At 52.8% G+C, this 17,331-nt stretch overlaps 1 protein-coding gene across 1 annotated transcript in view; it reads left to right on the plus strand.

Annotated features, from left to right (window-relative positions):
* The window catches only part of TNNT2 (troponin T2, cardiac type), a 141,655-nt gene that overhangs the window by 101,180 nt on the left and 23,144 nt on the right, over positions 1-17,331 (plus strand). The gene's annotated exons all lie outside the window — the stretch shown is intronic.

Genomic DNA, 17,331 nt, shown 5'->3' on the forward strand with positions numbered 1-17,331 from the left:
CCAATGTTAATGCTGCCATAGAATTTTAACTGTATAAATGCTGGTGTTAATATGCAGAAAAGGTATTCACAGTATATAGAGCAAATGTAGCCCCCTCCTAGGTAGCTAGAGGGAGCTAGACTCCAATTGTTAAACAGGGGCTGAGTAGCAGCCCAGGTGTAATAGCCAGAGTGGGGTCAAATTGTGGTTAGGACTGAGAGGCTCTGCAGGCCAGCCCCTCTGGAATTTCTCCCTGTTCTAGGGCTTTTGGAATACTCTAAATGCAGTGGGTGGATCTCAAGAGTGTCTGGCTGCACTCTGGAGGGATCCTAGCCAATCCCCAACAAGAGGTTGGCAATGGGCTGGACACCCTTAAAAGTATTGGAGCCTTCTCAGTAGCAGGATATTTGGAGGGGGAGTTTGATTGGAAGATGTGAGGCTGATAGCAGGAGGCTGCGAGCAGGATCAGTGGGATGGGGCCAACCTGCAGGCCTGGAGCTGGAAAGCTGGAAAGCTCAGAACTCACCAGCTGCCCTGAGAAAGGACCACCTATATGGCAAGGAAGGAGCAACCCAGCTGGAAGGCTTGGTAGCAGCCACCAACCCACTTGCGGTACAGGAGAGGATCTGAGTGAGTACACCTATTACCCCTGGGATAGGGGAAGGAGCATTCTGGTGGAAAACCAGATTAGCTATCTACCAGTGACTGTTTCCTCTTTTGAAAGTGGCAGTAACCGAATCCCCTGCTCAGGGATACCTCTAGATTACCGGGTGAAGTGGAGAAGTTCATCTGGGATCTGGGGTGGTACATTAAGGAGACAATGGCTACCTCTCCAACAGAGACTGTTCTGCAGAAGACTTGTAAATAGTTCCAGGAAGCTGTCCTCAGTTTAACAGTACCCTTAGGCATTCTGTACACCCCTAACCCTATCCCAGTTCAAATTCTCTAAAAACAAAACCAAAACCAAAGCTCAAGGACTAATTTCTGACTCTGGATGCAGGATTTATATAGCACCAACAGTTTGCTCAGCACTTTACAATATAAAGGGAGACAATACAACAATGATACACTTCAATACGCGAGGCATGGAGGAGCTCAGCCATGAGGAAAGATTAGAGGAACTGAATGTATTCTCTCTTGAGAAGAGGAGATTAAGGGGGGATATGATCAACATGTATAAATACATCAGTGGTTCATATAGTGAACTCGGTGTAGAGTTATTCACCTTTAGGTCATCACTAGAGATGAGCGAAGTATTCAAAAATTCGATTCGACTGATTCGGCGAATTCGTGGAAAAATTTCGATTCGAGTCGAATATATTCGCTGTGAATTTAACTTAAAAAAGGGTGTTTCTAGGCTTCAGAGAGACTTAATATTAGTGCTGAACACTGTACCTTTAATTTAAATGCCCTTGGAGTCTGCTGGGGAAGAGAAATAATACTGTCAGGCAGTATGACATGCAGATGAGTGCCGTCGATCTTAGAATCACCGCACACTTCACTCATTTGGCCAGTCACGGGGCCAAAACCAGAGTGTGGAGCCACAGTGTGGCGGTGGAGGCAGCAGCAATGGGAGGCCATACAGCACCCTATGACAAAAATGGAAACCACCAGCAGTGTGAGGAGACCTGAAAGTGGCACATGGCAGAGTGTGGCGATAGAGACAGCAGCAATGGGAGGCCGTACAGGGACCCATGACACACTCTGGACCTGGCAGCAGCATGAGGAGGCGGTACAGGGGCCCATGGCAGATTACGGGCCTGGCAGCAGCATGAGGAGTCGGTACGGGGGCCCATGGCAGATTACAGGCCTGGCAGCAGCAATGGGAGGCCGTACAGGGACCCATGACACAATCTGGACCTGGCAGCAGCATGGGGAGGCGGTACAGGGGCCCATGACAGATTACGGGCCTGGCAGCAGCATTTGGAGTCGGTACGGGGGCCCATGACACACTCTGGACCTGGCAGCAGCATGAGGAGGCGGTACAGGGGCGCATGACAGATTACGAGCCTGGCAGCAGCAACTTGGACAGGAGGACGTTCAGTTTCTGCACCGTCTGGTGCGTGCTCGCAAACTGTTGTCTCTTGGAAACGGATTCCAAGAAAGACTGCTGACGGAATCCGTGAAGAGGAGTAGCAGGAGAAGGAGCATCTGAACGAGCGGAATATGCCAACAAGCGACAACAGGGGCCCATGACAGATTACGGGCCTGGCAGCAGCATGAGGAGTCGGAACGGGGGCCCATGGCAGATTAGGGGCCTGGCAGCAGCTATGGGAGGCCCGTAATCTGCCAGCACCCTATGACAAAAAATGGAACCCACCAGCAGTGTGAGGAGACCTGAAAGTGGCACATGGCAGAGTGTGGCGATGGAGACAGCAGCAATGGGAGGCCGTACAGGGACCCATGACAGACTCTGGACCTGGCAGCAGCATGAGGAGGCGGTATAGGGGCCCATGGCAGATTAGGGGCCTGGCAGCAGCTATGGGAGGCCCGTAATCTGCCAGCACCCTATGACAAAAAATGGAATACACCAGCAGTGTGAGGAGACCTGAAAGTGGCACATGGCAGAGTGTGGCGATGGAGACAGCAGCAATGGGAGGCCGTACAGGGACCCATGAGAGACTCTGGACTTGGCAGCAGCATGAGGAGGCGGTATAGGGGCCCATGGCAGATTAGGGGCCTGGCAGCAGCTATGGGAGGCCCGTAATCTGCCAGCACCCTATGACAAAAAATGGAACACACCAGCAGTGTGAGGAGACCTGAAAGTGGCACATGTTTGGGGCATGATTCATGGCGGATTTAGTCAGTTGTGTCAGGAACTGGTGGTTTGAAATCCAGACTAATCCACGCCTGATTCATTTTCACAAACGTCAGTCTCTCCACACTTTGGGTGGACAGTCGTGTCCTCCGCGGAGTTGCAATACCTCCTGCCGCACTAAACACGCGCTCCGATGCCACGCTACTGGCCGGGCATGACAGCCTTTCAAGGGCAAATTCAGCTAGTTGGGGCCAAAGGTCAAGTTTCGTTGCCCAGTAGTCAAGGGGATTGTCTACCTCGGTTGGCAGGGTGCTGTCCAAGTAGGCCCAAGCCTGTTGTTTGAGCTCCTGCTCCAGGTCCACCTGATGCTGCTGCTGCTGCTGCTGCGGCTGGTTAGTAGTTTCCTCACTGCGCTGGTGAAGAAAGCTACTCATCATCGACTGCAGACTGAGGCAGCCGCTGCTGGTGGAGCTGCCACTGCTCCTACCACCCCACCCCTCCCCTGCTGCCATGGCAGCGGAACGCGAGCGCACAGGGCCCACAGTGTCTGAGGATGGACGTTGGAGCAGACAGGCAGAGACCAGCTGACTACATAGGTGGTTTTTATAGTACGTTATTTTGGCCTCCCTCTCAGCAGGTGTGAAAAAGGCCACCATTTTTGAACGGTAGCGAGGGTCCAACAAGGTGGACAGCCAAAAGTCATCCCTCTGTCTGATGGTTATTATTCGGCTGTCGCTACGCAAGCAAGCGAGCATGCTATGGGCCATTTGTGCCAAGGAATGCGAGGGACTCCCTGCCTCCATCTCCACAGCATACTGCCACGGTGCGTCTGGGTCCTCTGTCTCCTCCTCCTCCTCCTCTACCAGATGCTCCTGCTCCTCCACTCCTGTCCGCTGAGTGGAAAAACCACCCATTTCACTCAATAATTCCTGAGCACCAATGTCCTCCTCTACCTCCTCCTCTTCTTCCTGTCCTGCCCCCACAGGGGTCATGTGGCGTTGAGATCTGTGCGCCACGTCTACCGCACCCTGACCAGCCATTGTTAACAGCATTTGTTCCAGGACGTGCAACAGAGGAATGACGTCGTTCATCCCATAGTCCTGCCGACTCACGAATAGCGTGGCCTCCTCAAAGGGCCTGAGCAAGCGCAGGTGTCACGCATGAGCTGCCAATGGCTGACATCTAAGTTACACAGGGAGTACCTTTATCCGCTTTTAACATCAGGAAATCGGTGATGGCCTTTCGCTGTTCGTAAAGGCGGTCTAACATATGTAGGGTTGAATTCCACCTTGTTGCAACGTCACAGCATGAGGAGTCGGTACGGGGGCCCATGGCAGATTACGTGCCTGGCAGCAGCAATGGGAGGCCCGTAATCTGCCAGCACCCTATGTCAAAAAATTCAACACACCAGCAGTGTGAGGAGACCTGAAAGTGGCACATGGCAGAGTGTGGCTATGGAGACAGCAGCAATGGGAGGCCGTACAGGGACCCATGACACACTCTGGACTTGGCAGCAGCATGAGGAGGCGGTATAGGGGCCCATGGCAGATTAGGGGCCTGGCAGCAGCAATGGGAGGCCCGTAATCTGCCAGCACCCTATGTCAAAAAATTCTACACACCAGCAGTGTGAGGAGACCTGAAAGTGGCACATGGCAGAGTGTGGCGATGGAGACAGCAGCAATGGGAGGCCGTACAGGGACCCATGAGAGACTCTGGACCTGGCAGCAGCATGAGGAGGCGGTATATAGGGGCCTATGGCAGATTAGGGGCCTGGCAGCAGCTATGGGAGGCCCGTAATCTGCCAGCACCCTATGTCAAAAAATTCTACACACCAGCAGTGTGTGAGGAGACCTGAAAGTGGCACATGGCAGAGTGTGGCGATGGAGACAGCAGCAATGGGAGGCCGTACAGGGACCCATGACAGACTCTGGACCTGGCAGCAGCATGAGGAGGCGGTATATAGGGGCCTATGGCAGATTAGGGGCCTGGCAGCAGCTATGGGAGGCCCGTAATCTGCCAGCACCCTATGTCAAAAAATTCTACACACCAGCAGTGTGAGGAGACCTGAAAGTGGCACATGGCAGAGTGTGGCGATGGAGACAGCAGCAATGGGAGGCCGTACAGGGACCCATGAGAGACTCTGGACCTGGCAGCAGCATGAGGAGGCGGTATATAGGGGCCTATGGCAGATTAGGGGCCTGGCAGCAGCTATAGGAGGCCCGTAATCTGCCAGCACCCTATGTCAAAAAATTCTACACACCAGCAGTGTGAGGAGACCTGAAAGTGGCACATGGCAGAGTGTGGCGATGGAGACAGCAGCAATGGGAGGCCGTACAGGGACCCATGAGAGACTCTGGACCTGGCAGCAGCATGAGGAGGCGGTATATAGGGGCCTATGGCAGATTAGGGGCCTGGCAGCAGCTATAGGAGGCCCGTAATCTGCCAGCACCCTATGTCAAAAAATTCTACACACCAGCAGTGTGAGGAGACCTGAAAGTGGCACATGGCAGAGTGTGGCGATGGAGACAGCAGCAATGGGAGGCCGTACAGGGACCCATGAGAGACTCTGGACCTGGCAGCAGCATGAGGAGGCGGTATATAGGGGCCTATGGCAGATTAGGGGCCTGGCAGCAGCTATGGGAGGCCCGTAATCTGCCAGCACCCTATGTCAAAAAATTCTACACACCAGCAGTGTGAGGAGACCTGAAAGTGGCACATGGCAGAGTGTGGCGATGGAGACAGCAGCAATGGGAGGCCGTACAGGGACCCATGAGAGACTCTGGACCTGGCAGCAGCATGAGGAGGCGGTATATAGGGGCCTATGGCAGATTAGGGGCCTGGCAGCAGCTATAGGAGGCCCATAATCTGCCAGCACCCTATGTCAAAAAATTCTACACACCAGCAGTGTGAGGAGACCTGAAAGTGGCACATGGCATGAGACACTGTGGACCTGGCAGCAGCATGAGGAGGCGGTATATAGGGGCCTATGGCAGATTAGGGGCCTGGCAGCAGCAATGGGAGGCCCGTAATCTGCCAGCACCCTATGTCAAAAAATTCTACACACCAGCAGTGTGTGAGGAGACCTGAAAGTGGCACATGGCAGAGTGTGTCGATGGAGACAGCAGCAATGGGAGGCCGTACAGGGACCCATGAGAGACTCTGGACCTGGCAGCAGCATGAGGAAGCGGTATATAGGGGCCTATGGCAGATTAGGGGCCTGGCAGCAGCTATAGGAGGCCCATAATCTGCCAGCACCCTATGTCAAAAAATTCAACACACCAGCAGTGTGAGGAGACCTGAAAGTGGCACATGGCATGAGACACTGTGGACCTGGCAGCAGCATGAGGAGGCGGTATATAGGGGCCCATGGCAGATTAGGGGCCTGGCAGCAGCTATGGGAGGCCCGTAATCTGCCAGCACCCTATGTCAAAAAATTCAACACACCAGCAGTGTGTGAGGAGACGTGAAAGTGGCACATGGCAGAGTGTGGCGATGGAGACAGCAGCAATGGGAGGCCGTACAGGGACCCATGACAGACTCTGGACCTGGCAGCAATATGAGGAGGCGGTATATAGGGGCCTATGGCAGATTAGGGGCCTGGCAGCAGCTATGGGAGGCCCGTAATCTGCAAGCACCCTATGTCAAAAAATTCTACACACCAGCAGTGTGAGGAGACCTGAAAGTGGCACATTTCAGAGTTTGGCGATGGAGACAGCAGCAATGGGAGGCCGTACAGGGACCCATGAGAGACTCTGGACCTGGCAGCAGCATGAGGAGGCGGTATATAGGGGCCTATGGCAGATTAGGGGCCTGGCAGCAGCTATGGGAGGCCCGTAATCTGCCAGCACCCTATGTCAAAAAATTCTACACACCAGCAGTGTGAGGAGACCTGAAAGTGGCACATTTCAGAGTGTGGCGATGGAGACAGCAGCAATGGGAGGCCGTACAGGGACCCATGAGAGACTCTGGACCTGGCAGCAGCATGAGGAGGCGGTATATAGGGGCCTATGGCAGATTAGGGGCCTGGCAGCAGCTATGGGAGGCCCGTAATCTGCCAGCACCCTATGTCAAAAAATTCTACACACCAGCAGTGTGTGAGGAGACCTGAAAGTGGCACATGGCAGAGTGTGGCGATGGAGACAGCAGCAATGGGAGGCCGTACAGGGACCCATGACAGACTCTGGACCTGGCAGCAGCATGAGGAGGCGGTATATAGGGGCCTATGGCAGATTAGGGGCCTGGCAGCAGCTATGGGAGGCCCGTAATCTGCCAGCACCCTATGTCAAAAAATTCTACACACCAGCAGTGTGTGAGGAGACCTGAAAGTGGCACATTTCAGAGTGTGGCGATGGAGACAGCAGCAATGGGAGGCCGTACAGGGACCCATGAGAGACTCTGGACCTGGCAGCAGCATGAGGAGGCGGTATATAGGGGCCTATGGCAGATTAGGGGCCTGGCAGCAGCTATGGGAGGCCCGTAATCTGCCAGCACCCTATGTCAAAAAATTCTACACACCAGCAGTGTGAGGAGACCTGAAAGTGGCACATTTCAGAGTGTGGCGATGGAGACAGCAGCAATGGGAGGCCGTACAGGGACCCATGAGAGACTCTGGACCTGGCAGCAGCATGAGGAAGCGGTATATAGGGGCCTATGGCAGATTAGGGGCCTGGCAGCAGCTATAGGAGGCCCATAATCTGCCAGCACCCTATGTCAAAAAATTCAACACACCAGCAGTGTGAGGAGACCTGAAAGTGGCACATGGCATGAGACACTGTGGACCTGGCAGCAGCATGAGGAGGCGGTATATAGGGGCCCATGGCAGATTAGGGGCCTGGCAGCAGCTATGGGAGGCCCGTAATCTGCCAGCACCCTATGTCAAAAAATTCAACACACCAGCAGTGTGTGAGGAGACGTGAAAGTGGCACATGGCAGAGTGTGGCGATGGAGACAGCAGCAATGGGAGGCCGTACAGGGACCCATGACAGACTCTGGACCTGGCAGCAATATGAGAAGGCGGTATATAGGGGCCTATGGCAGATTAGGGGCCTGGCAGCAGCTATGGGAGGCCCGTAATCTGCAAGCACCCTATGTCAAAAAATTCTACACACCAGCAGTGTGAGGAGACCTGAAAGTGGCACATTTCAGAGTGTGGCGATGGAGACAGCAGCAATGGGAGGCCGTACAGGGACCCATGAGAGACTCTGGACCTGGCAGCAGCATGAGGAGGCGGTATATAGGGGCCTATGGCAGATTAGGGGCCTGGCAGCAGCTATGGGAGGCCCGTAATCTGCCAGCACCCTATGTCAAAAAATTCTACACACCAGCAGTGTGTGAGGAGACCTGAAAGTGGCACATGGCAGAGTGTGGCGATGGAGACAGCAGCAATGGGAGGCCGTACAGGGAACCATGAGAGACTCTGGACCTGGCAGCAGCATGAGGAGGCGGTATATAGGGGCCTATGGCAGATTAGGGGCCTGGCAGCAGCAATGGGAGGCCCGTAATCTGCCAGCACCCTATGTCAAAAAATTCTACACACCAGCAGTGTGTGAGGAGACCTGAAAGTGGCACATGGCAGAGTGTGGCGATGGAGACAGCAGCAATGGGAGGCCGTACAGGGACCCATGACAGACTCTGGACCTGGCAGCAGCATGAGGAGGCGGTATATAGGGGCCTATGGCAGATTAGGGGCCTGGCAGCAGCTATGGGAGGCCCGTAATCTGCCAGCACCCTATGTCAAAAAATTCTACACACCAGCAGTGTGAGGAGACCTGAAAGTGGCACATGGCAGAGTGTGGCGATGGAGACAGCAGCAATGGGAGGCCGTACAGGGACCCATGAGAGACTCTGGACCTGGCAGCAGCATGAGGAGGCGGTATATAGGGGCCCATGGCAGATTAGGGGCCTGGCAGCAGCTATAGGAGGCCCGTAATCTGCCAGCACCCTATGTCAAAAAATTCTACACACCAGCAGTGTGAGGAGACCTGAAAGTGGCACATGGCAGAGTGTGGCGATGGAGACAGCAGCAATGGGAGGCCGTACAGGGACCCATGAGAGACTCTGGACCTGGCAGCAGCATGAGGAGGCGGTATATAGGGGCCTATGGCAGATTAGGGGCCTGGCAGCAGCTATGGGAGGCCCGTAATCTGCCAGCACCCTATGTCAAAAAATTCTACACACCAGCAGTGTGTGAGGAGACCTGAAAGTGGCACATGGCATGAGACACTGTGGACCTGGCAGCAGCATGAGGAGGCGGTATATAGGGGCCTATGGCAGATTAGGGGCCTGGCAGCAGCAATGGGAGGCCCGTAATCTGCCAGCACCCTATGTCAAAAAATTCTACACACCAGCAGTGTGTGAGGAGACCTGAAAGTGGCACATGGCAGAGTGTGGCGATGGAGACAGCAGCAATGGGAGGCCGTACAGGGACCCATGAGAGACTCTGGACCTGGCAGCAGCATGAGGAGGCGGTATATAGGGGCCTATGGCAGATTAGGGGCCTGGCAGCAGCTATAGGAGGCCCGTAATCTGCCAGCACCCTATGTCAAAAAATTCAACACACCAGCAGTGTGAGGAGACCTGAAAGTGGCACATGGCATGAGACACTGTGGACCTGGCAGCAGCATGAGGAGGCGGTATATAGGGGCCTATGGCAGATTAGGGGCCTGGCAGCAGCAATGGGAGGCCCGTAATCTGCCAGCACCCTATGTCAAAAAATTCTACACACCAGCAGTGTGTGAGGAGACCTGAAAGTGGCACATGGCAGAGTGTGGCGATGGAGACAGCAGCAATGGGAGGCCGTACAGGGACCCATGAGAGACTCTGGACCTGGCAGCAGCATGAGGAAGCGGTATATAGGGGCCTATGGCAGATTAGGGGCCTGGCAGCAGCTATAGGAGGCCCATAATCTGCCAGCACCCTATGTCAAAAAATTCTACACACCAGCAGTGTGAGGAGACCTGAAAGTGGCACATGGCATGAGACACTGTGGACCTGGCAGCAGCATGAGGAGGCGGTATATAGGGGCCCATGGCAGATTAGGGGCCTGGCAGCAGCTATGGGAGGCCCGTAATCTGCCAGCACCCTATGTCAAAAAATTCTACACACCAGCAGTGTGTGAGGAGACCTGAAAGTGGCACATGGCAGAGTGTGGCGATGGAGACAGCAGCAATGGGAGGCCGTACAGGGACCCATGAGAGACTCTGGACCTGGCAGCAGCATGAGGAGGCGGTATATAGGGGCCCATGGCAGATTAGGGGCCTGGCAGCAGCAATGGGAGGCCCGTAATCTGCCAACACCCTATGTCAAAAAATTCTACACACCAGCAGTGTGTGAGGAGACCTGAAAGTGGCACATGGCAGAGTGTGGCGATGGAGACAGCAGCAATGGGAGGCCGTACAGGGACCCATGAGAGACTCTGGACCTGGCAGCAGCATGAGGAGGCGGTATATAGGGGCCTATGGCAGATTAGGGGCCTGGCAGCAGCTATGGGAGGCCCGTAATCTGCCAGCACCCTATGTCAAAAAATTCTACACACCAGCAGTGTGTGAGGAGTCCTCAAAGTGGCACATGTTTGAGGCATGATTCATGGCGGATTTAGTCAGTTGTGTCAGGAACTGGTGGTTTGAAATCCAGACTAATCCACGCCTGATTCATTTTCACAAACGTGAGTCTCTCCACACTTTGGGTGGACAGTCGTGTCCTCCGCGGAGTTACAATACCTCCTGCCGCACTAAACACGCGCTCCGATGCCACGCTACTGGCCGGGCATGACAGCCTTTCAAGGGCAAATTCAGCTAGTTGGGGCCAAAGGTCAAGTTTCGTTGCCCAGTAGTCAAGGGGATTGTCTACCTCGGTTGGCAGGGTGCTGTCCAAGTAGGCCCAAGCCTGTTGTTTGAGGTCCTGCTCCAGGTCCACCTGATGCTGCTGCTGCTGCTGCGGCTGGTTAGTAGTTTCCTCACTGCGCTGGTGAAGAAAGCTACTCATCATCGACTGCAGACTGAGGCAGCCGCTGCTGGTGGAGCTGCCACTGCTCCTACCACCCCACCCCTCCCCTGCTGCCATGGCAGCGGAACGCGAGCGCACAGGGCCCACAGTGTCTGAGGATGGACGTTGGCGCACAAAGGCAGAGACCAACTGACTACATAGGTGGTTTTTATAGTACGTTATTTTGGCCTCCCTCTCAGCAGGTGTGAAAAAGGCCACCATTTTGGAACGGTAGCGAGGGTCCAACAAGGTGGACAGCCAAAAGTCATCCCTCTGTCTGATGGTTATTATTCGGCTGTCGCTACGCAAGCAAGCGAGCATGCTATGGGCCATTTGTGCCAAGGAATGCGAGGGACTCCCTGCCTCCATCTCCACAGCATACTGCCACGGTGCGTCTGGGTCCTCTGTCTCCTCCTCCTCCTCCTCTACCAGATGCTCCTGCTCCTCCACTCCTGTCCGCTGAGTGGAAAAACCACCCATTTCACTCAATAATTCCTGAGCACAAATGTCCTCCTCTACCTCCTCCTCTTCTTCCTGTCCTGCCCCCACAGGGGTCATGTGGCGTTGAGATCTGTGCGCCACGTCTACCGCACCCTGACCAGCCATTGTTAACAGCATTTGTTCAAGGACGTGCAACAGAGGAATGACGTCGTTCATCCCATAGTCCTGCCGACTCACGAATAGCGTGGCCTCCTCAAAGGGCCTGAGCAAGCGGCAGGTGTCACGCATGAGCTGCCAATGGCTGACATCGAAGTTACACAGGGGAGTACCTTTATCCGCTTGTAACATCAGGAAATCGGTGATGGCCTTTCGCTGTTCGTAAAGGCGGTCTAACATATGTAGGGTTGAATTCCACCTTGTTGCAACGTCGCAGATCAGGCGATGCTGTGGAATTCCGTTCTGCCGCTGCAGCTCAAGGAGGGTGTGCTTTGCGGTGTAGGAATGGCTGAAATGCATGCAAAGTTTACGTGACATTTTAAGGATGTCTTGCAGTGGGATGGTGGATTTTAAGAACCGCTTGACAACCAGATTGAACACGTGAGCCATGCATGGCGCATGGCACAACCTTCCTTGACGCAGAGCAGACACCATGTTCTTTCCGTTGTCGGTCAACATGGTTCCGATTTTCAGTTTGCGCGGAGACAGCCATCTGTCGATTTCTCTGTTCATTACACTCAGAAGTTCCTCCCCTGTGTGACTACGTTCGCCAAGGCATACCAGGTGCAGAACAGCGTGACACCGTTGCGCCCTGCACATGTGATATGCCGGTCGGGTAATGGGACTTGGCACGGGGGTGGCGGCTGAGGACACGGCGGAAGAAGAGGTGGTAGAGGCGGACATCTTTGCCGGACCAAGGACGTGCAAACGTGGAGGCAAAAGCGGCGTGACCTGTCCAAGTTGCTGGTGCGGCTGTGACGGCACCACGTTCACCCAGTGGGCCGTAAATGACATGTACTGTCCCTGACCATAGTTACAGCTCCACACGTCGGCGCTGCCGTGCACTTTGGCAGAGACCGACATGCTCAAAGACTGGCCCACCATGTCTTCTACATGTGAATGCAGGGCTGGCACTGCCTTTTTGGCGAAGAAATGACGGCTTGGCACTCTCCACCGCGGCGCGGCACAAGCCATCATTTCTCTGAAAGGTGCTGAGTCCACCACTTGGAAAGGGAGGGACTGCAGCACCAGCAACTTGGACAGGAGGACGTTCAGCTTTTGCACCGTCGGGTGCGTGCTCGCAAACTGTTGTCTCTTGGAAATGGATTCCAAGAAAGACTGCTGACGGAATCCGTGAAGAGGAGTAGCAGGAGAAGGAGCATCTGAACGAGCGGAAGATGCCAACGAGCGACAACTCCCCTCAGCAGAGGTGTTGGAGCCTTGACTGGCTGATGGAGGGCGATTGACGTCGGGTGACGGAGCAAGTAACGGAGCGGGTGATGGAGCGGGGGCTGGGGCGGGCAGAACCGCCGTATCTTTATCACGGTTTTCCCAGGCCACCAAATGGCGACGCTGCATATGCTGCCGCAACGCTGTAGTCCCAACATGGGCCCCCTGGCCACGCTTGACTTTCTGGCCACATAGTCGACATACGGCTACGTTTACTTCCTCGGGCGGCTTGACGAAAAATTGCCACACCGCCGAGTAGGAAACTTTGCCCCCGATACTCCTCACTGGCTGACTGCTGCTTCCTCCGTGCACACCGGCACCACTACTGGCCGTGGTGGTAGGCTGCAGTGGAGCTGGTGCTCTACTCCGTGGCCGTTTGCCTCCACTGACACTGCTGCGACCCTGCTGCTGTCTCCTGGGCAACCCACCGACTGTTTTGCTCGCTGCCAAGCTGCCACCCTCTTCTCCTGATGATGCGGAAGAAATTGCCTGATGACGACGAGGCTGCCAAGTGCGATCAACCTCCTCATCATCAAGTAGGGTCTCCGCCTCACTACTAGCCCCCTCGGCTGCGTCTGGGTCAGGAGACAGACCTGTCTCTAGACCGGCTACCGAGCCACTCTCCTCGCCACTACTTCTTCGCCTGGCTGCTGAAAAGGCGGATGTCTCCCCCCGTTCCTGACCGCCCTCTGTTAGCTCTTCCTCACTGTACAGTGGGGCTGAGCCCACAGCATGCGATACTTCGCTTGGTGAGGGAACACCAAAGGACAGGGGCAGGTAGAGGACACGTGATTTCAGTGGGCTTGGTCCCGGGCCATGCCAACTAACGGTTGTGTCTGACGTACCCACCGACCGTTGGCTGTAGGTGTCAGAGGTGACCTGGGAAGAGGAAGACGACCGAGCCAACCAATCGACGACGGCAGGGTTGTCGGTAGAGACACGACCGCTGGATGACACCGGGAGCACTGGCCTCTGGCTGCGAATAGTGCTGCCTCGACCCCTTCCTCTGCTGCCACGTCTGCTCGCTCCTAAAACATTGCCTCCTCTGCCACTCCTCTGCATGTTGTCTGACATACTCTTTAATTAAACGATTATGTGTCCCTGAGTAACAATTCTGTGTCCCTGAGTAACAATTCTGTGTCTGTGCGAGTAACAATTCTGTGGCCCTAAGTAACAGTTCTGTGGCCCTCAGTAACAATTCTGTGTCCCTGATTAACGTTTCTGTGGCCCCAAGTAACAGTTCTGTGGCCCTCAGTAACAATTCTGTGTCTGTGCGAGTAACAATTCTGTGTCTGTGCGAGAAACAATTCTGTGGCCCTAAGTAACAGTTCTGTGGCCCTCAGTAACAGTTCTGTTTCCCTGAGTAACAATTCTGTGTCTGTGCGAGTAAGAATTCTGTGTCTGTGCGAGTAAAAATTCTGTGGCCCTAAGTAACAGTTCTGTGGCCCTCAGTAACAGTTCTGTGGCCCTGAGTAACAATTCTGTGTCTGTGCGAGTAACAATTCTGTGTCTGTGCGAGTAACAATTCTGTCTGTGCGAGTAACAATTCTGTGGCCCTAAGTAACGGTTCTGTGGCCCTCAGTAACAGTTCTGTGTCCCTGTGTAACAATTCTGTGTCTGTGCGAGTAACAATTCTGTGGCCCTAAGTAACAGTTCTGTGGCCCTCAGTAACAATTCTGTGTCCCTGATTAACGTTTCTGTGGCCCCAAGTAACAGTTCTGTGGCCCTCAGTAACAATTCTGTGTCTGTGCGAGTAACAATTCTGTGTCTGTGCGAGTAACAATTCTGTGGCCCTAAGTAACGGTTCTGTGGCCCTCAGTAACAGTTCTGTGTCCCTGTGTAACAATTCTGTGTCTGTGCGAGTAACAATTCTGTGGCCCTAAGTAACAGTTCTGTGGTCCTCAGTAACAATTCTGTGTCTGTGCGAGTAACAATTCTGTGGCCCTAAGTAACAGTTCTGTGGCCCTCAGTAACAATTCTGTGTCTGTCCCTGAGTAACAATTCTGTGGCCCTAACTAAAGTTTCTGTGGCCCTAAGTAACAATTCTCTGGCACTCAGTAACAATTCTGTCTGTCCCTGAGTAACAATTCTGTGGCCCTAATAACGTTTCTGTGGCCCTAAGTAACAATTATCTGGCACTCAGTAACAATTCTGTCTGTCCCTGAGTAACAATTCTCTGGCACTCAGTAACAATTCTGTCTGTCCCTGAGTAAAAATTCTGTGGCCCTAAGTAAAGTTTCTGTGGCCCTGAGTAACAATTCTCTGGCACTCCGTAACAATTCTGTCTGTCCCTGAGTAACAAATCTCTGGCACTCAGTAACAATTCTGTCTGTCCCTGAGTAAAAATTCTGTGGCCCTAAGTAAAGTTTCTGTGGCCCTGAGTAACAATTCTCTGGCACTCCGTAACAATTCTGTCTGTCCCTGAGTAACAATTCTCTGGCACTCAGTAACAATTCTGTCTGTCCCTGAGTAAAAATTCTGTGGCCCTAATTAAAGTTTCTGTGGCCCTAAGTAACAATTCTCTGGCACTCAGTAACAATTCTGTCTGTCCCTGAGTAACAATTCTCTGGCACTCCGTAACAATTCTGTCTGTCCCTGAGTAACAATTCTCTGGCACTCAGTAACAATTCTGTCTGTCCCTGAGTAAAAATTCTGTGGCCCTAAGTAAAGTTTCTGTGGCCCTGAGTAACAATTCTCTGGCACTCCGTAACAATTCTGTCTGTCCCTGAGTATGAATTCTGTGGCCCTAACTAGCGTTTCTTTGTCCCTAAGTAACAGTTCTGTGGCCCTGAGTAACAATTCTGTGTCTGTGCGAGTAACAATTCTGTGGCCCTAAGTAACAGTTCTGTGGCCCTCAGTAACAGTTCTGTGTCTGTGCGAGTAACAATTCTGTGTCTGTGCGAGTAACAATTCTGTGGCCCTAAGTAACAGTTCTGTGGCCTTCAGTAACAATTCTGTGTCTGTGCAAGTAACAATTCTGTGTCTGTGCGAGTAACAATTCTGTGGCCCTAAGTAAAGTTTCTGTGGCCCTAAGTAACAATTCTCTGGCACTCAGTAACAATTCTGTCTGTCCCTGAGTAACAATTCTCTGGCACTCAGTAACAATTCTGTCTGTCCCTGAGTAAAAATTCTGTGGCCCTAAGTAAAGTTTCTGGGGCCCTGAGTAACAATTATCTGGCACTCAGTAACAATTCTGTCTGTCCCTGAGTAACAATTCTCTGGCACTCAGTAACAATTCTGTCTGTCCCTGAGTAAAAATTCTCTGGCCCTAAGTAATGTTTCTGTGGCCCTGAGTAACAATTCTCTGGCACTCCGTAACAATTCTGTCTGTCCCTGAGTAACAATTCTCTGGCACTCAGTAACAATTCTGTCTGTCCCTGAGTAAAAATTCTGTGGCCCTAAGTAAAGTTTCTGTGGCCCTAAGTAACAATTCTCTGGCACTCAGTAACAATTCTGTCTGTCCCTGAGTAACAATTCTCTGGCACTCCGTAACAATTCTGTCTGTCCCTGAGTAACAATTCTCTGGCACTCAGTAACAATTCTGTCTGTCCCTGAGTAAAAATTCTGTGGCCCTAAGTAAAGTTTCTGTGGCCCTGAGTAACAATTCTCTGGCACTCCGTAACAATTCTGTCTGTCCCTGAGTATGAATTCCGTGGCCCTAACTAGCGTTTCTTTGTCCCTAAGTAACAGTTCTGTGGCCCTGAGTAACAATTCTGTGTCTGTGCGAGTAACAATTCTGTGGCCCTAAGTAACAGTTCTGTGGCCCTCAGTAACAGTTCTGTGTCTGTGCGAGTAACAATTCTGTGTCTGTGCGAGTAACAATTCTGTGGCCCTAAGTAAAGTTTCTGTGGCCCTCAGTAACAGTTCTGTGTCTGTGCGAGTAACAATTCTGTGTCTGTGCGAGTAACAATTCTGTGGCCCTAAGTAAAGTTTCTGTGGCCCTAAGTAACAATTCTCTGGCACTCCGTAACAATTCTGTCTGTCCCTGAGTAACAATTCTCTGGCACTCAGTAACAATTCTGTCTGTCCCTGAGTAAAAATTCTGTGGCCCTAAGTAAAGTTTCTGTGGCCCTGAGTAACAATTCTCTGGCACTCCGTAACAATTCTGTCTGTCCCTGAGTATGAATTCCGTGGCCCTAACTAGCGTTTCTTTGTCCCTAAGTAACAGTTCTGTGGCCCTGAGTAACAATTCTGTGTCTGTGCGAGTAACAATTCTGTGGCCCTAAGTAACAGTTCTGTGGCCCTCAGTAACAGTTCTGTGTCTGTGCGAGTAACAATTCTGTGTCTGTGCGAGTAACAATTCTGTGGCCCTAAGTAAAGTTTCTGTGGCCCTCAGTAACAGTTCTGTGTCTGTGCGAGTAACAATTCTGTGTCTGTGCGAGTAACAATTCTGTGGCCCTAAGTAAAGTTTCTGTGGCCCTAAGTAACAATTCTCTGGCACTCAGTAACAATTCTGTCTGTCCCTGAGTAACAATTCTCTGGCACTCAGTAACAATTCTGTCTGTCCCTGAGTAAAAATTCTGTGGCCCTAAGTAAAGTTTCTGTGGCCCTGAGTAACAATTCTCTGGCACTCCGTAACAATTCTGTCTGTCCCTGAGTAACAATTCTCTGGCACTCAGTAACAATTCTGTCTGTCCCTGAGTAAAAATTCTGTGGCCCTAAGTAAAGTTTCTGTGGCCCAGAGTAACAATTCTCTGGCACTCCGTAACAATTCTGTCTGTCTC

This window comes from Staurois parvus, unplaced genomic scaffold (assembly GCF_062004578.1).
Source record: "Staurois parvus isolate SC_StPar_1 unplaced genomic scaffold, SC_StPar_1.0 ptg000744l, whole genome shotgun sequence".
Lineage (NCBI taxonomy): Eukaryota > Metazoa > Chordata > Amphibia > Anura > Ranidae > Staurois > Staurois parvus.